Source organism: Trichosurus vulpecula, chromosome 1 (assembly GCF_011100635.1).
Source record: "Trichosurus vulpecula isolate mTriVul1 chromosome 1, mTriVul1.pri, whole genome shotgun sequence".
NCBI lineage: Eukaryota > Metazoa > Chordata > Mammalia > Diprotodontia > Phalangeridae > Trichosurus > Trichosurus vulpecula.
The window spans coordinates 69,967,476-69,988,368 of record NC_050573.1 but is presented as its reverse complement, the minus strand read 5'-3'; the positions used below and the strand labels follow the sequence as shown (position 1 = coordinate 69,988,368).

The following is a 20,893-nucleotide window of genomic DNA, read 5'->3' as shown; positions in this document are numbered from 1 at the left end:
AATAGAAAAATATAAAAAGAATGAAAAAACAGTTCAGCAAAACTAACCAAAACGTTGAGCCTAACAGAATATGCAATATTCCACATTCAGAGTCCTCCATCTCTACATTTCTTTCTGGGGCCAAGCTTGATCATTATAATTACACAGTGTCCAGTTTCTTTTTCTGCTGTTCTTTCCAACCTCATTGGACACTATCACTCCCTCTCCCACACTCTGTGATCCAGCCAAACTGGCCTTATCTCCTAACTCCCAGTCTTTGCAACGCCTATCTATCCCCCATGCCGGGAATGCACTAGCTCCCCACCTCCACCTCAGAGTTCTTCTCTTCAAGATGAAGTTCAAGTACCACCTGCAGTTGAAGCCTTTCCTGATCTCCTAAGCTACTAGTGCCATCTCTCCAAAACTCCTGCTCTGGCTACAAATTTAGTGCTTTTTCTATTAAACAAACTGGTTTTTGTTCCTTAACTGACTACAAAGTATCTTCTCAACATTCTGCCATTTAGAGGAGGGACTGTTTCTTTCTTTTTTTTTGTATTTGTATTCCCAGAGCCTATAATAGTGTCTAGAATAATGCTGAATTTTTATCGTTGTAGTCATTCTGTACATTGTTTTCCTAGTTCCACTCACTTCATTTTGCATTAGTTCACATAATATAGATTTTTCTGTATTTATCATATGCAATGTCTCTTTTTAAAAGTTATTTTATTTTTAATTTATGAAATAAAACAAGTATTTCCATAACATAGTATAATGAAAGATGATTGCATATGAAATTGCAAACCTACTATCCACTACTTGCTATTCCTTTCAAATATACATCAAAATTCTCATGTAAATTTCTTTTTTTCCCTTTCTTTCTCCCTGCCTCCCATCCTAGAGATGGCTACCATTAGACACAAATAGGTATATGTTTCAACAATCCAGCTAGCAGCTTCTGTGGGGGTGTAAGATCCACCCACAGCCAGCACCCAGAAAGCTGCCAACAGCACAGGTTCTTTTGCTCTGCTTAACTAAAGAAAGCAAGGTGAAGGGGTTGACAAGCTTACTTTAATTCAGCATACAAATATCATTCACTTAGTTCAGGGGAAAAATCCAGCACCCTGGCCTTCAGAACAAAATACAAACAAATTACAAACATCAACGGACAGACCCAATACAATTCATAGTTACCAACATCTAGGTTCAGCCCAGGAGCTCAGAACAAGGGCTGGCCCAGAGTCACGCACCACCACTGCTGCGGCAAAGAGCTCCAAAGAACAGACAGCCAATCCCTGGTTTTTATATCTTTTTCATCATCAGGGATGAGTCACACATGCGACTCACCCACATGACCTAGAATCGTCACAAAGAGGTGGACTTAAACCCACGTGGTCTAAAAGCCTCTGCTCTCCCAAACATGTAAACTAGGCCCTCCCTGGAGTTAGCCCCACCTTGGGCCCCACCTTAGTTGCCAATCTACACCCACTAAGGTTTTACACCTAATAGGGGTTTGGGCCTGGGGCTTAGCACCTAGTAAGGCTCAATGAATTACTCAAAGGGAACAAAAGCCAAACTATTCAAGGGCACTTGTTGAACTAAGTGCTAAGGAGCCCATTTTGCTTACCAACACACTGTACATATATGTAAAATTATTTTATGCATACTTCTATTTATCAGTTCTTTCTCTGGATGCAGATAGCATCTTTCTTCATATGTCCGTTATAGTTAATTATGGAATATTTATAATAGTCAAAATAGCTTCTTCACTCAGAGTCGTTCTTAAAACAATATTGCTGTTACTGTATACAATGTTTTCTTCGTTCTGCTCATTTTGTTCTTCACTATTTTGTGCAAGTCTTTCCATGTTTTTCTAAGATCACTGAGCTCATCATTTCTTATAGCACAGTAGTACTCATATCACAATCATATACTACAACTTGTTCAGCCACCCCCCAACTGATAAGCATCTTTGCAATATCCAGTTCTTTTCCACCACAAAGAGAGCTGCTATAAGCATTTTAGAATATAAAGGTTCTTTTTATTCTTCCCTAATCATCTCTGGAAATCGATCAAGTACTTATATTGCTGAGTCAAAGAGTACAGGCAGCTTAAAAACTCTTGGGGCATAATTCCAGATTGCCCTCCAAAATGGTTGGATCAGTTCACAATTCCACAAACAACAAAATCGGGGCATTATCCCGATTTTTCCACATCCCCTCCAACATTTGTCACTTTTCCCTTATCACTTCAGTCAATCTGACAGGTCTAAAAATGATATCTCAAGGTTGTTTGAATTTGCATTTCTCTAATCAATAATGATTTGGAACATTTTTTCTTATGAGTATAAATTGCTTTCATTTCTTCGTTGAAAAACTGCCTGTTGGGGATGGAGCCAAGATGGTGGCTTGAAAACAGGGACTCGTTTGAGCTCTCCCCCAAATCCCTCCAAACACCAGTAAAAAATGACTCAAAACAAATTCTAGAGCTACAGAACCAGCAAAATAAACAGGGGGAAACAAGTCTCCAGCCCAAGATGGCCTGGATGGTGGCTAGGAAGGGTCTATCGCACCGTTCTGGGAGAGGAGTGCAGCCTAACGTGGGCTGCACTAGGACAGACCAGGCTGGAGTAGACAGGGCAGAGCAGGCCTCAGGGTCCTGAATCACTGAGCTGTGGGAGTTACCAGACTTCTCATTCCACGAACGCCAAAGATAATGGGACAGGTCAGTGGTGCTGAATCTGGGTGAGGAAAGTACATGGTTCAGCCACAGTCTCAACCCCAGGAAGGCGGTGCCAGCAGCAGCAGCAACAGCAGCAGTGTGGCAGCTGCTTCCAGAGCCCCAGGCCCACACAGTGGGGGGAATCAAGTGGCTGATCAGAGCGGGAGTGCAGAGACAGCTTTGCTGGAGCTGAGGCAAGGTTCACTTGCTTTGCCCTGCTTGGATCTGGGTTGGAATCCTGGTTGGCAGTTCCTGGGGGAGGAGGAGCACTGCTGTGGCAGAGCTTTGTGGTGGCTGCAGAGGGAGTCCTCCTGGTGGTTACACGACAGAAAGGAGTTCCTGCACTCACAAACCAGAGCACAGGCCAAGAGAGGGGCACTATACTACCTCAGAATAGAAGTAACTCTGAAAACAGCAGTACAAAACCCCTAAAGCTTGGGACAAAGCACTCTCCACTCTGAAAGCAATTATACCCTAACAAAAAGCTCAAAAGTCAAGTAATTGGCTGGGAAAACGAGCAAGCAGTGTAAAAGGACTCAGATTATAGAATCTTTCTTTGGTGACAAAGAAGATCAAAACATACAGCCAGAAGAAGTCAATAAAGTCAAAGATCCTACATCAAAAGCCTCCAAGAAAAATACAAATTGGTCTCAGGCCATGGAAGTACTCAAAAAGGATTTAGAAAATCAAGTAAGAGAAGTAGAGGAAAAATTGGGAAGAGAAATGAGAGTGATGCAAGAAAATCATGAAAAACAAGTCAACGACTTGCTAAAGGAGACCCAAAAAAATACTGAATAAAATAACACCTTAAAAAATAGACTAACTCAAACGGCAAAAGAGGTCCAAAAAGCCAATGAGGAGAAGAATGCCTTAAAAGGCAGAATTAGGCAAATGGAAAAGGAGGTCCAAAAGACCACTGAAGAAAATACTGTCTTAAAAATGAGAATGGAGCAAGTGGAAGCTAGTGACTTTATGAGAAATCAAGAAATTATGAAATAGAACCAAGAGAATGAAAAAATGGAAGACAATGGACAATGTGAAATATCTCACTGGAAAAACCACTGACCTGGAGAATAGATCCAGGAGAGATAATTAAAAAATTATTGGACTACCTGAAAGCCATGATCAAAAAAAGAGGCTAGATATTATCTTTCAAGAAATTATCAAGGAAAACTACCCTGATATTCTAGAACCAGAGGGTAAAATAGAAATGGAAAGAATCCACTGATCACCTCTTGAAAAAGATCCCAAAAAGAAAAGTAGGAATATTGTAGCCAAATTCCAGAGTTCTCAGGTCAAGGAGAAAATATGGCAAGCAGCCAGAAAGAGACAGTTTGAGTATTGTGGAAACACAATCAGGATAACACAAGATCTAGCAGCTTCTACATTAAGGGATCGAAGGGCTTGGAATATGATATTCTGGAGGTCAAAGGAGTTAGGATTAAAACCAAGAATCACCTACCCCACAGGTGAAAGGGAATGAGTGAATCTTGCTCTTACAGGATTTGAAATAAGGAGGGAATAATATACACACTCAATTGGGTATCTTACCCTACAGGAAAGTAGGGGAGAACGGGATAGAGGGGGCAGGGAATGATAGAAGGGAGGACAGATTGGGGAAGGAGGTGGTCAGAAGGAAACACTTTTGAAAAGTGACAGGGTCAAGGAAGAAAAGTGAATAAAGGGGTACAAGACAGGATAGAGGGAAATATAGTTAGTCTTTTACAATATAACTATTATGGAAGTGTTTTGAATAATGATACATGTGTGGTCTATGTTGAATTGCTTGCCTTCTCAAGGACAGTGGGTGGGGAGGGAAGAAGGGAGAGAATTTGGAACTCAAAGTTCTAAAAACTTTAAAAAAAAAAACATTGTTTTTACATGCAACTGGGAAATAAGATATATAGGCAATGGGGTATAGAAATCTACCTTGCCCTACAAGAAAGTAAAGGGAAAGGGGATGGGGGCGGGGAGTAGGGTGATAGAAGGGAAGGCAGACTGGGGAAAGGGGCAATCAGAATTTACGCCATTGCGGGGGAGGGGGGGGTTGAAATGGGGAGAAAATCTGTAATTCAAAATCTCATGGAAATCAATGTTGAAAACTAAAAATAACACTTGATCAATTAATCAATCAATGAATAAATAAGAAAATCCTGGGGGTAGGGAGAGAAAAACTGCCTATTCATATACTTTGACCATTTATCAATTGAGGAATGACTTGTATTCATATAGATTGGACAAATTTCATGTCATGTATTCATTTTGACCTTAAAGGTAGATCAATGGAATAGAATAACATAAAATTTAAAGCAGCAAATAAACATAATAACCTTGTATTTGACAAGTATAAAGACTTAAGATTTTGGGATAAGAATTTATTATTTGATAAAAACTGTTGGGAAAACTCGAAAGCAGAATGACAGAAATTGGGCATAGACCAATATCTTACACCATTTACCAAGATATGCATTGTTTCTTATGGCAAAGTACCATCCTATTACTTTTGGGTAACACAATTTGTTTAGTAATTCTCCAGTTGATGGGTTATCTACTAGGTTTTTAAGTTCACTGCTATTACAAAAAGAAAACAGCTTTTTTTTCAGCAGGAAAAAATTATGCTTCTATCCAATGATTGTGGCCTGGGTGAATAAACTTAAATACATTAGTACATTAGGAGACAGCAATACCATGAGCAATGTTCAGAAAGATATTGATAAATTATATAGAATATCCAAAGGAGAGCAACCAGTATGATGAAGTGCCTCAAGTCCATGTCATATGAGGACTATCTGAAGAAATTGGGCAGGTTTAACCTGGAGAAGAGAAGACTAAAGAGGGACAAGACACTTTTCTTCACTACTTGAAGAGCCATCTGAGGAGCAATTGGTAGAAGTTGCAAAGATACAAATTTAAGCTCGATGTCAGGAAGTTTCATAAAATTTAGCACTTTCTCAAAGTGGAATGGGCTATTGTAGTAGCAATTTAGATTTGAAGATCTTTCCCACCCATTAATAGGCCATGTGACCTGCTTACGTAGAAGGAGCTTCCTGACAGGAAAAGAAAGTTATGTCACAGGAAATGCAAAGAGAGAGAAAGAGAGAGCAGCGATGATAGTTAGAGCTGAACAGGCTGACTTAGCTGTACTGTGAGTTTGTGTTTGCAGAAGGCCCCAGCAGGGGATCAGAGAGGTTTTGGGACAGTGAGGCTTCATGTTGTGATGTTGTGTACTGAATGTTTTGCTGCTCTGATACAGTGGATAACTGGCTCGTGGGATATGGTTCTCTGGTTTCTGAATGAATGGTTTACTTCCTCTACCTTCTATGTGAAGAGTCTCGTATACTCTGCGATACAGAACCACATAGGCATTTTGACAATTATCATCTACACTGTTATTATTGCCTTACTGATACAACTATCTAGAAAGGTAGTGGGTTCCCCCTCCTCGGAAGCCTTCAAGCAAAGGCTGATCACTTGATGGGTATGTAATACTAGGGATTTCTTTCATGTATGGGTAGGACTAGATGGACACTAAGGTCTCTTCTAACTGTTAATTCAATGATTCTGTACAACTCAACAGGGAAAAGAGGCATAGGGACAAACAGAATGGGATTTAAGGAGGAAGGAAAAGTCAGGGAGGGAACAGGAAAAAAGGGATCCTATCAAAATCATAGTGAAGAGGAGGGGTTGGTGGAGAGTTTTGCTTTTCTTTGTATCCCTACTAGGGGTTTGTATCCTTAGCACAGCGCTTGGTACATATTAAGTGCTTCATAAGTGCTTGCAACTCTTTGAAGATAATATGATTTTTTTTAGAGAACCTTAGAAATTCAACTATAAAACTGAATGCAATAATTAATAACCAGGAAAGCAGTAGAATATAAAATAAAACAACAAAACCCAGGAAGGAGAATCAGAAAAAGAAATTCTTTTCCAAATAAGTAAGGCACACACAGCAATTATGAGAAAACAATAGAAAAATAAAGGAAGACAAATAATTGGCAAGATAATAACTACTCAGGGCTAGTCCATGTCAATACATTAATCAATGTTAATTGATTTAATTAACTAATGCAATAATACAAATATTAATAACTATATTATCTAATTTACAGATTTGGTGCCATATCAATCAAACTACAAAAAACTTACTTTATATAGAACTAGAAAAAATAACAAGTCATCTGAAGGAACAAAAGGTCAAGAATTTCACAGGAAATGAAAAAAGTGAAAAAAAAAAGAGAGCCTTGTAATGTACTGTAAGATCTCAAACTATACTACAATATAGTCATCAACAAAACTATTTGGTATGGATTAAACATTAGAAAAGGTCCTCAGTGAAACTGGTTAGGTACACAAGACCCAGAGGTAACTCAAAAAGTAACCTGTTATTTAATAAACCCAAGGATTCCAAAAACAGCGGTAAGAAATCATTATTCAACAAAAACTGATGTAAAAATCGGAAAGCAATCTGACAGAACTAGGGTTTAAACCAACCATCTCACACCACACACCACCAAGAAACTCCAAATGCATACACAACAGATATATTAAAAAATCATATCATAAACAAGTTAGGACAGGGAAGGAAAACAAGAAGCATTCTCCAATAAATGTTCAAAGAATATGAACTAGTACTTCTCAAAAAAAAGAAATGCAAGCTATCAACAACAACATGAAAAAATTCTCCAAATCACTAATAAAAAACGCAAACTACAACAATTCTGAGATTCTACCTCATCCATAGAATATGATTGGCAAAGATGTTAGAAAAATAAAAGATGACAAGAGTTGGAATGTCTGTGGATGGATAGAGCCACTAACACACGGTCGATAGAACTGAGAACTGATCTACATATTCTAGAAAGTAATTTGGAACTATATTTAAAAATCCACTAAGTATATATACCCTTTGACCCAGTGACACCACTACAGGGCAATATCCAAAGAGATCAAAGACAAATGGAAAGGATCGATATGTACAAAAATATTTATAGCAGCACTTTTTGTTGTAGCAAAGAACGGGAAACAAAGTAGGTGTCCCTCAATGGAAAAATGACTAAACAAATCATGGCACATGAATTTAATGCAATATTGTTACTGCATGGTATAAAATGACAAAAAGGACAAATGTCACATTAATAGAAGGATAACGACACATCAGAATTGGATTTTTATGAAGCTATATCATTTATACTGAATAAAATATGGAAATCAAACTGCTCTAGTATCCAACAGCATAAGTGATAGGCTATAAAGCTGTAGGGGAGGCTTCTTTTGTAAAATATGAATATCAATACTTGTACCATCCTCTTCACAAGGTCATTGTAAAGAAGGCATTTTATAAATTTAAGTGTTTTATAAATGTGAGCTATTGTCCATTTGGCCACCAAATGTGATACATACCAAATGTCCTTTCACGTTCTGTGATATTAGAACTGGAATGAGAAACTTAAGGCATTCAGCTCTTACAGTTATAATGCTCAGGTAATCTTGGGAGAAACTAGTGTCTTAACTGTATGGAAAAATATAGTAAATTTTATTGAAATCTTGGTCTTAAAAGTCCCCTCAATTTGTTTAACATTATGAAATCAGCAGAAACTAGCAGGAATGCAATGTGGTAGAATGAAAAGAGTCCTGAAATTGGACTCTGACATGACTTGTTGAATCTTAAAGCACCAAAACCATATGAAAAAAATTTGAGATCATTAATAAATGAAATGTAAATTAAAACAACTCTAAGACTGTCTATCAATTTCAATTAGTAAGTGTGGGGAGCCAGCTATATCCTGTTTAGGCCTCTTAGACCTCTGCAAGGCAGGGTCAATTGAAAATGGGAATATGCACGGCAAGGCCAGTTTTAGGATAAGAAGACTTGGCAAAGAAAACCCGCCTTTGTAGCTGGTTATCTATATGGGAGATGACAGAAATGTTTCAGTCCGGTTATCTATATAGGACAGAACATAAATGTTTCAATCTGGTTAGCCTTGAGGAAAAATAGTGTCTCGCTCTCAGGAACGAGGAGATAAAAAACTTAACCAATGCTTTATTGTACTCTTTTTTGAAGTCAGGATGACTCAGCAATTAACCTGTATAAAATACTGTCAATAACTCCATTAAAATCAATCTATAGCTTGACTACACAACTTGCCTAGCCCCATGTCTTTGTCTTTTTGTGTCAATTACTTCATCATATATTCATGCCACTGCTGGCACAAATAAATATGTATTAAACTAGTGCTGGGCATACAAAAACAAAAGTTATCTAGTCCCTGCCATTTGAAGGAATTTACAACTTAGCCAGGAGATAAAATACATATATTGGTATATATAAAATAGAAACAAGGTAATTTCAGGGAAAGGCACTAGCAGCTAGAAGAATCAGGAAGGACTTCAAGAAGAAGCTAACGCCTGAGCTGAGTCTTGAAGGAAACTAGAGGTGGAGGTGAGGAAGGAGTATATTCCAGATGTGGGGGATAGTCAGTAAAGGTACAATGACAGTTTTTTTTAACATACATACACACACATACATACACACACACACACACACACACTCTACCATGAGTAAGACAGTTATTTTGGCCAGACCACAGTATGTGTGAAAGGCAATAACGGATAAGATTACTAGAAATGCAGGCTGAGGCCAGACTGTGTAGTGTCTTAAATGCCAAGCAGAAGTGTATATTTGATTCTAAAGGTAAACAAAGCATCATTAGAATACAGCGGTGACCTGTGCTTTAAGAAAACCACTTTGCTAGCTGTGGGGATGATACAATGGAGTGAGAAGAGATTTGGGGCAAGGAGACCAACCAGAGGACTACGGCAATACTCCGGGCAAAGGGTAATAAGTTCCTGAAATAGGGAGGTGGTTGTACAAGTGAAGAGAAGGGAATAATGTGAGACATACGTGAGACATGTTGCAGAGGTAAAAATCACAAGACTTTTCAACTGATTGGGGTATGCAAGGTGAGTGAGAATGAGGAATTAAAGTCATCAAGGTTTTGAACATAAGTAATTAAAGGGATAATAATGGTAGCCTCAATGAAGTAGATCAGTTTAGAAGGGTGGATTTATAGGGATTGATGACAGGGAAATCAGGACATAGGAAGACTTGGGAAGAAAGGGAAAAAGAACCAGGAAAACAATATGCATAATGGCTACAACGACGTAAAGGAAAATGACACTAAAAGGCAGCTGATCTCAAATTAGAAGCAATGACCAATATTGTTCCCAAGAGGCAGATGATGAAACAAGTTCCTACCTTTCAATAAAGACAGACTATTAGAAATTAATATTACATACACAATCATATTTAGTCTCTGTGTACTGGTTTTGCTTAACTTTTTCTTTATCCTATTGGTAGGGGTGCGTGTGCGTGTGCATGTATGTGTGTAGCGGTCTTGCGGGGAGGGGGGCGGGGGCGGGGATGACTAGTGAGAAAAAGGCACCAAAAAACTGAACACTTGTAAACTATGCTTAGAATCTATTTTAAGATGATTGGATACTTTGGAAAATTGAGGTGAGACCAAGGATGATCTAAACACTATACAACTTTGAGAAAAGGCTGCAGAGATGACTCTACTTTTCTGAGAGGCATAATTTAATGGAAAGAACATATGACTTGGTATCCAGAGAGACTTGGGTTTGAATTCCAGTTCTGACTCTTACTAGCTAACTGACCATAGGCATATTACATTTCCTCTGAGTATGGTTCCTTATCCCTAAGATGACAGTAGTAATATTTGTATCACCCACCTCAGTCTTCTTGTGGATAACATTTATTAAACTTAAAGCACTATGAAAATGTGAGTTATCACTATTATCATTATTATTATCATCTCTAGGACTGAAGATGCTATTTTGCTGGGTAACTTCTTTATGCTCCTTGCTTCTGGGCACAGACCCCAGTGCCCTTGAAACAAAAGAGATCCATGTTGGGTCGCAAAAATTTCAAATCATTACTGTTCAGATATTAATGAATTTACTATTGTTTACATCAAATAAATATTGCCTACTATCAATATGTAATTTATTAAACCAAAGCATCAAAATGCGAAGTGACCCAACAGATAATGAAAAAAAGGTATAGTAGGTATAAGTAGTCTGAAGCATACTACCAATAATGAATTGTCGAAAAGATACAGAAGGAAAGATTATCACCACAGATATGTATGTATGACTAGAAAAAGAAGTAGATTAGTTATTTATCAAGAACCAGGGATCAATCAATAAGTGTTTATTAAGTCTTTAGCATGTGCCAGGCCTTGTGCTAAATGCTAGAGATAGAAAAAAAAAGCAAGGATAAGAGATGAACAGCCAGATGCTGCATTAGTACTCACATATTTTTTTAAATTAATTTTACTGATGTCTTGTTATTTTGCTTTTTTATATTAGTCATTTCCTGATACAATCTCCTCACTAAAGAACACCACCTTATAACAAAGAAAAACAGCAAAATCAATCCAGAACATAAAGTCCACTACCTCTTAATAAAGATTAGGGAAGTACTTCACTATCTGACTTTGGGACTAAAACTAGTACACATGTTATGTTAAAAGACTTAACACTTTGGATAGACCCTTTATGAAGGAATCATGGTAAGACATAGATAAAAGAGTCACACAGGATGAGAAAGCCTGTTTCGATTACAATCTACATGCATACCTACATTGACGAATGAAAAATCATTTAAGTATTACTATATGCCAGGAACTGTGCTAAGCACTGATAATACAAACAAAGTGAGACTTTCCACTCTCAGGTTTACATCTCCATAGAGGAAGACAACACATAAAGGGGAACCAGAAGGGAGAAGGAGGTTTAATGCAAACAGCAACACAGTTTGGAAATGAAGGCCTGATTCCTAGCAAGGTAAGGTGAAAGCTCACCTATCAGAGTCCAAGGTCCCAGGTGAACGACATCTGTCTGAAGGGGTGGGAAAGCTGTGGCCTCAAGGCCATGTGTGGCCCTCTAGGTCCTCAAGTGTGGCCCTTTGACTGAATCCAAACTTCACAGAACAAATCCCAAAGGCTCAAAGATCCCCATCCCCGATTCTAGTGGGAGGGAGAGGAGGAGAACAGCCATAGTGCACAGACCCACTGAAATTCATGATGCTGAATAGTTTAGGAAGACACTTTTTTTAAACAAAATGACAAAGAAAACTCTTTTGTAAAAACTCTATTCACAATATTTTCTCTCTTTTTTTCTTTCTCATGATTTTTCCCATTGGTTCTAACTCTTCTTTACAACATAACTAATGTGGAAATATGTTTAATATGATTGTACATGTATAGCCTATATCAGATTGCATGCCATTGTGGGGAGCGGGGAGGGATGGGAAGAGAAAATTTAGAACTCAAAATCTTATAAAAGTGAATGCTGAAAACTAAAAATAAATAACTTTTTTAAACATTAAAAATCTATTTTATTTCAGCCAAGGTATCAAGGGCACTACAGTCTCAAATAGAACATCACCATCAATTTGGGAAATGCTGGGGATGATCTTCTCAGACATGCATTCTTTCTTAATCCTTTTCCCCCTCAAATCATGGAGCCCTTTGGTAATCTCGTGAAACCTATGGATATACTCAAAATAATATTTTTAAATTAATAAAATAAAATAGAAAAGAAACTATAAGAGAAATCAATTATAATGAAATATAGTTATCATAATATTATCATAAGTACACAGAATTAGGGTTAAGCCCCTCTGTTTTAAGGGTTTTTCTATATCTATTAATTCCATACTAGGTATGAGTCAGTGAAAAATCATTTGGCCACAGAATATTTTGGAGTTTGAAATACAATGAATGAATCCATATGAATGATCCAAAGCTCTGGACAAATGGAATTATCTTTAGGATAAAGGAGAATCAGGAAAATTTTAAAGCAAAAGACATTAAATCTATTTTCATACCAAAAGATGGCTGCATACACACACACACACACACACACACACACTATTTTAGACAACTTTATATTTAACATTTTAGAGAGAAAAATATTACTAGCGTCAAAAATGTCCATAAAACACAATTCACAACCTACAGGATGATTGGGAGAATACTAATATAGTCCAATCCTCTTATTTTACAAGTAAAGAAAGCTGGGGCCCAGAGATGAAGAGAGCACTATGTGCAATGTGCCATGCTAGGCACTACAGAAACAAAAAAATAAAATAAAAAATCATCATGGTCCTGGCGCTCTTCAATTTTACAATCTAGCAGAGATAGGACTGGATCCCACATACTACATTATAATGACATGATAAATATGATTAGTGAGCAGCTAAGAGTTGCAGTGGAGAGTGGGTCAGGCCCGAAGTCAGAAAGACTCATTTTTATGAATTTATGGGTTCAAATCAAGCCTTCCTCGCTGTGTGACCCTGGACAAGTCACTTAATCCTGTTTGCCTCAGTTTCCTCATCTATAAAATGAGCTGGAGAAGGAAATGGCAAAACACTCCAGTATCTTTGCCAAGAAAACCCCAAATGGGATCACAAAGAGTCAGACATGACTAAAATGACAATAACAAATATGATTACTATTAGGTGAGATCTCAAAAGAAATTGTAGAGGTGGCTTGGGAAAACGCTGAATTTGGAATCAGAAGCTCCCCGTTCAAATCTGGTCTATTGAAGTAATACAAACTAATCTTTCTGGTCTTTGGATTCCTTACATGTAAAGACAAGGAATTCTACTAAATATCTTCTAACAAACCTCCCATCCAACTCTGAACCTGTAATCCTTCACCTAGTCATAATCACTCATCTTCCATTCACGCTGTGGGCAGGCCAACAATTGTCCAAAGTAAGAGCTCTTAAGTTTTTGTGTGTCATGGACCCCTACGGCAGTCAGTCTCATAAAACCCATGGACTGTTTCTCAGTATAATATGATTAAATTCACGAAATAAGAGACAAAAAAAACCAATTATATTGAAGTACAGTTATCAAAATATTTTTAAAAGTTCATGGTTAAGAAACCTTGGTCTAGATGAAAAAAAATCCTCCAATTCTGAAGAAGTGACAAGACATCAATTAATAAGCATTTATTAGGTCATTACTATATGCCAGGGCACAAAGGCAATCAAATAGATTTAGAAACAGCAGCCAGGTAAAGCTAAGGATAACAATAGAACAGAAAAGTTAAAAAGAAATCTTTATATAGACTTTTTGTAATCTTTTTTTAAAAAATAAATTTATTTATTTTCAGTTTTCAAAATTCACTTCCACAAGGTTCTGAATTACAAATTTTCTCCCCATCTTTCCCCTCCCCCCACCCCAGGACGGCAAGCATTTTGATTACCCCTTCCTCCAACCTGACCTCCCTTCTATTGCCACTCCCCCCATGCCCTTCTCTTATCCCCTTCCCTTCTATTTTCCTGTAGGGCAAGATAGATTTCTATACCCTATTGCCTATATATCTTATTTCCCAGCTGCATATAAAAAAAATTTTTATTTAGTATTTTTAGTTTTCAACTTTCATTTCTACAAGATGCTGAGTTACATATTTTCTCCCCATTTCTACCCTCCCCCCCAAGACAACATAAATTCTGACTGCCCCTTTCCCCAGTCTGACTTCCTTTCTATCACCCCATTCCCCTTACTTTCTTGTAGGACAATGTAGATTTCTATACCCCATTGCCTGTATATCTTATTTCCCAATTGCACATAAAAACAATTTTTTTTAAATATTTGTTTTTAGAACTTTGAATTCCAAATTCTCTCCCTTCTCCCCTTCCCACCCACCCTCCTTGAAAAGGCAAGCAATTCAACATAGGCCACACATGTATCATTATTCAAAACACTTCCATAATAGTCATGTTGTAAAAGACTAACTATATTTCCCTCCATCCTATCCTGTTGCCCTTTGTTCACTTTTCTCCCTTGACCCTGTCCCTTTTCAAAAGGGTTTGCTTTTGATTACCTCCTTCCCCAATCTGTCCTCCCTTCTATCATCCCCACCTTTTTATATCCACTTCCCCCTACTTTCCTGTAGGGTAAGATACCCAATTGAGTGTATATTATTTCCTCCTTAAGTCAAATCCTATAAGAGCAAGATTCACTCATTCCCTTTCACCTTCCCCCTCTTCCCTTCCATTGTAACTGCTTTTTCTTGCCACTTTTATTTGGGATAATTTACCCCATTCTATCTCTGTCTTTCTCCTCCCAATATATTCCTCTCACCCCTTAATTTTACATATTTTTTAACATATCATCCTTTCATATTCAACTTACCCTGTGCCTATATGTATGTATTTTCCCTCCAACTACCCTAATACTGAGAAAGGTCTCATGAGTTACAAATATCACCTTTCCATGTAGGAATGCAAACAAAACAGTTCAACTTTAGTAAGTCCCTTATGATTTTTCTTTCTTGTTTACCTTTTCATGCTTCTCTTGATTCTTCTGTTTGAAAGTCCAATTTTCTATTCACCTCTGGTCTTTTCATTAAGAAAGCCTAAAAGCCTCTATTTTACTGAAAATCCGTATCTTGCCTTGGAGCATGATACTCAGTTTTACTGGGTAGGTGATTCTTGGTTTTAATCCTAGTTCCATTGACCTCTGGAATATCATATTCCAAGCCCTTCAATCCCTTAATGTAGAAGCTGCTAGATCTTGTATTATCCTGATTGTGTTTCCACAATACTCAAACTGTCTCTTTCTGGCTGCTTGCCATATTTTCTCCTTGACCTGAGAACTCTGGAATTTGGCTACAATATTCCTACTTTTCTTTTTGGGATCTTTTTCAAGAGGTGATCAGTGGATTCTTTCCATTTCTATTTTACCCTCTGGTTCTAGAATATCAGGGTAGTTTTCCTTGATAATTTCTTGAAAGATAATATCTAGCCTCTTTTTTTGATCATGGCTTTCAGGTAGTCCAATAATTTTTTAATTATCTCTCCTGGATCTATTCTCCAGGTCAGTGGTTTTTCCAGTGAGATATTTCACATTGTCCATTGTCTTCCATTTTTTCATTCTCTTGGTTCTATTTCATAATTTCTTGATTTCTCATAAAGTCACTAGCTTCCACTTGCTCCATTCTCATTTTTAAGACAGTATTTTCTTCAGTGGTCTTTTGGACCTCCTTTTCCATTTGCCTAATTCTGCCTTTTAAGGCATTCTTCTCCTCATTGGCTTTTTGGACCTCTTTTGCCGTTTGAGTTAGTCTATTTTTTAAGGTGTTATTTTATTCAGTATTTTTTTGGGTCTCCTTTAGCAAGCTGTTCACTTGTTTTTCATGATTTTCTTGCATCACTCTCATTTCTCTTCCCAATTTTTCCTCTACTTCTCTTACTTGATTTTCTAAATCCTTTTTGAGCACTTCCATGGCCTGAGACCAATTTGTATTTTTCTTGGAGGCTTTTGATGTAGGATCTTTGACTTTATTGACTTCTTCTGGCTGTATGTTTTGATCTTCTTTGTCACCAAAGAAAGATTCTATAATCTGAGTCCTTTTACACTGCTTGCTCGTTTTCCCAGCCAATTACTTGACTTTTGAGCTTTTTGTTAGGGTATAATTGCTTTCAGAGTAGAACATGCTTTGTTTCAACCTTCAGGGGTTTTGCACTCCTGTTTTCAGAGCTACTTCTATTCTGAGGGAGTATGATGCTCCTCTCCTGGCCTGTGCTCTGGTTTGTGAGTGCAGGAACTCCTTTCTGTCGTGTAACCACCAGGAGGACTCCCTCTCTGCAGCCACCACAAAGCTCTGCCACAGCAGTGCTCCTCCTCCCCCAAGAACTGCAAACCAAGACTGCGACCCAGATCCAAGCAGGCCAAGCAAGTGAACCTTGCCTCAGCTCCAGCAAAGCTGTCTCTGCACTCCCGCTCTGATCAGCCACTTGATTCCCCCCACAGTGTGGGCCTGGGACTCTGGAAGCAGTTGCTGCTGCTGCTGCTTCAGTCACCTCCACTGCCCTGGGGCTGTGGCCAGATCATGCACCTCCCTCACCCAGATTCAGCAGTTTTCCCACTGACCTGCTCCATTGTCTTTGGCATTTATGGGATGAAAAGTCTGGTAACTTCCACAGCTCAGTGATTCAAGACCCTGAAGCTAACACCACCAGGTCTACTCCAGCCTGATCTGTCCTAGTTCGGCCCACGCTGGGCTGCACTCCTCTCCCAGCACAGTGCAACAGACCCTTTCCAGAGACCATCCAGGCCATCTTGGGCTAGACACTTGTTTCCCCCTATTGTTTTGCTGGTTCTGTAGCTTCAGAATTTGTTTTGAGTCATTTTTTACAGGTGTTTGGAGGGATTTGGGGGAGAGCTTAAGCAAGTCCCTGTTTTCAAGCCACCATCTTGGCTCTGCCCTCCCTTCTCCAAAAAAAAAAATTTTTAACATTCATTTTTAAAGCTTTGAGTTCCACATTCTCTCCTGTCCTCCCTCCCCACCCACACTCATTGATAAAGCAAGCAATTCTATGTAGGTTATACATGCATAGTCTTGCAAAACACTTCCATAATGGTCATGTTGTAAAAGACTAACTGTATTACCTCTATCCTATCCCACCCTCCATTTACTCTATTCTCTCCTTTGACCTGTCCCTTCACAAATGTGTTTACTGATTACCCCTTCCCCCAATCTGCCATCCCTTCTATTATCTCCCCCTCTCTTATCCCCTTCCCCCCTGCTTTCCTGTAGGGCAAGATAGATTTCTATACCCAACTGAGTGTGTCTTTGGGCTGTCTTTGACATTCTGCTCCTAATCCAGATAAGAGTAAAGCTCACTTATTCCCTCTCACCTCTCTCCTCTTTCCCTCCTTTGTAAAAGCTCTTTCTTGCCTCTTTTATGTGAGATGATCTACTACATTTTACCTCTCCCTTTCTTTCTCCCAGGGCATCCCTCTCAATACTTAATTTTATTTTTTAGGTATCATCTCTTCATATTCAGCTCACCCTGTCTACACACACACACACACACACACACACACGTATATACACACATACGTGTGTGTGTGTGTGTGTGTGTGTGTGTGTGTGTGTGTATCCCCTCTAGCTACCTTAATACTGAGAAAGGTCTCTTGAGCTACAAATATCATCTATGTAGGAATGTAAACAGTTCAACTTTAATAAGTCCCTTATGGCTTCTCTTTCCTGTTTACCTTTTCATACTTCCCTTGATTCTCGTATTTGAAAGTCAAATTTTCTAGTCAGCTCTGATCTTTTCAACAAGAATGCTTGGAAGTCCTCTTTCATTGAAATTCCATTTTTTTCCCTTGAAATATTATACTCCATTTTGCTGGGTAGGTGATTTTTGGTTTTAATCTTATCTCCTTTGACCTCTGGAATGTCATATTCCAAACCCTTCAATCCCTTAATGTAGAAGCTGCTAGATCTTGTATTATCCTGATTGTGTTTCCACAATACTTAAACTGTTTCTTTCTGGCTGCTTGCTATATTTTCTCCTTGACCTGGGAATTCTGGAATTTGGCTACAATATTACTAGGAGTTTTCCTTTGGGGATCTCTTTCAGGAGGTGATCAGTGGATTCTTTCCATTTCTATTTTACCCTCTGTTTCTAGAATATCACAGCAGTTTTCCTTAATGATTTCTTGAAAGATGTCTAGGTTCTTCTTTTGATCATGGTTTTCAGGTAGTCTAATAATTTTTAAATTATCTCTCCTGGATGTATTTTCCAGGTCAGTGGTTTTTCCAATGAGATATTTCACAATGTCTTCAATTTTTTCATTCCTTTGGATTTGTTTTTTAATTTCTTGATTTCTCATAAAGTTATTAGCTTCTATTTGCACCATTCTAACTTTTAAGGAATTATTTTCTTCATGGAGCTTTTGGACCTTATTTTCCATTTGGCCAATTCTGCTTTTTAAGGCATTCTTCTCCTCGCTGGCTTTCTGGCTTTCTTTTGACATTTGGGTTGGTCTATTTTTTAAGGTGTTATTTTCTTCAGCATTTTTTTGGGTCTCCTTTAGAAAGCTGTTCACCTGTTTTTCATGATTTTCTTCCATTGCTTTCATTTCTCTTCCCAATTTTTCCTCTACTACTCTTACTTTTCAAAATCATTTTTGAGCTCTTCCATGACCTGAGACCATTTCATATTTTTCTTGGAGGCTTTGGATGTAGGAGCCTTGACCCTGCTGTCTTCCTCTGGCTGCATGCCTTGATGTTCCTCCTCATCACTTCAAAGCTGTCTTTGGCATTTGTGGGTTGAGAAGTCTGGAAATCACTGCAGCTGCCAGTGATTCAGTGCCCTGAGGCTTACTCCAGTGCCCTGTCTGCCAGCTTGGCCCACGCTGGACTGCACTCTGCTCCCTGCCCAGTGCAAGAGACCTTTCCTGTTGGTCTTCCAGATTGTCTTCGGCTGGAAATCTGCTTCACTCTGTCATTTTGTGGCTTCTGCTCCTCTAGAATTTGTTTAGAGTCATTTTTTACAGGTATTTGGGGGGAGAGCTCAATCAGGTCCCTGCTGCTACTCCGCCATCTTGGCTCCATCCCTCTACTTTTTGTAACCTTTAAAGTTCCATTTACAAAAGTAATGCTAAGTTGCATGAATTTTAGGCAAGTGCACTTATAGCCACAATTTATTTAAGAAAATCATGAATAAAAGATAAATTTAAATAGGAAAATCAAAAAGAGGATGCTTATCCTATAATGAATCTCTTACACCATAAAAATACATAATAGAATGAGTAAGCAGCAACCAGGAATACTGAATACATGTCTAGACTTAGAATCAGTTAGACTTGGGTTCAAGTCCTGTTTCACATAATAGTTTTGGGATCAGAGGAAAATCACTCAACATCTGAGTGCCTCAAGCAACCCTAAGTCTACAATGGACTTACTAATTCTAACTCCACCCAAAAGGCCCAAGTACTTTATAGCGGGGATTGTGTATGGTAGGCAAAAGACAAATGAAACAATCCTTGCACTCAAGGAGTTTACATTCTGCTGGGAGAGAGAGCACATACAAAAAGAAGCAGACACAGAACAAACATATAAAATAACCACAAGGTAATTAAGGAGGGAGGGCTCTAGCAGTCAGAGGGAACCACGAAAGGTGTTAGGCAGAAGGTGGATAAGCTGAATCTCAAGGGTACTGAGGGATTCTATGAGGGAAAGGTGAGGAATGAGTACATTCCAGGGATCAGGAAGAAGTGCAAAAGTACAGACAGGAGGAAAGACTATTTGGCTGGACCACAGTGTTTGGGAAGGGGAGCAATGCATGAGGCCAGACAGACAAGGTTGGGGCAAATTGTGAAGGACTTTAAAAACCAAAGTAAGAAGTCTATATATTTATCCTATGGGCAAGAGGGAGCCCCTAAATTTTACTGAGTTAGAGAAATTACATGATCAGAGCTGCACTTAAGGAAAAACATTTTGACAGTTGTGTGGATAATGGATCGGAGTAGGGAAAGTCTTGAGAAGGGGAGATCAATTAGGAAACCACTGCAGCAGTTTAAGTAAGAGATAATAATGGCCTTAACTAAAGTGCAGGCTACACGAACAGTAAGAAGGGGGCACTTTCAAGAAATGTGGAGGAAGAAAAGGCAAAAATCTGACAAAATTGGATATGTGAAGTGAGGGGGAATGAGGCATATCAACAAGGTTATGACTCTGGGAGACTGGAAAAATGATGGTACCCAAAACAGAATAGGAAAGTTTGGTAGAAGAGATGAATTCTGTTCTGGACACGTTGAGTTGGGAATGGGGGAGGGAAGGGCACTCCGTGGTTGCCCACTAAGCAGTTAGTAATGTGGGACGAGCTCAGAAGACAGACAAGTCATCTGCACAGATTATAATTAAGGAGATGGTGTTCAACAGTTTTCAAATACATCCAGAAGGATGAGGATTGAGAAAATACTATCTGGTTTGTCAAGTAAGAGATGATTTAGTACCTTTAGAGACAGCAACTTCAGTCTGGTGATGAGGTCAGAAGCCTGACTACAAAGGCTAATAATAAGAACTGTAAATCTTATCTCAAAGGTTAGTGGGAAGATCAAACTGAGGGAAAAAAAAGAAGATTAAAGGAGACGAGCTACATTTAAAGGGCTTTGCAAACCTGTTGTAAAGTTCAATGATCTGCTGTGTAATAGCAACTCTATAGAGCTCTGCAGTTATGTTATGGAGACTTATAGTTAAGTTGGTATATTCCACTCCTAAGAAACAATCTACTTTTATTTCACACAGAATCCCAAAGAGCTGATTTGTTTTTATTTTATATACAATTCTAAAAAATTCAGATT

General features: G+C 38.4%; 1 protein-coding gene across 2 annotated transcripts in view; it reads right to left on the bottom strand.

Moving 5' to 3' along the window:
• The window catches only part of CHAF1A (chromatin assembly factor 1 subunit A), a 55,934-nt gene that overhangs the window by 22,039 nt on the left and 13,002 nt on the right, over positions 1–20,893 (bottom strand). The gene's annotated exons all lie outside the window — the stretch shown is intronic.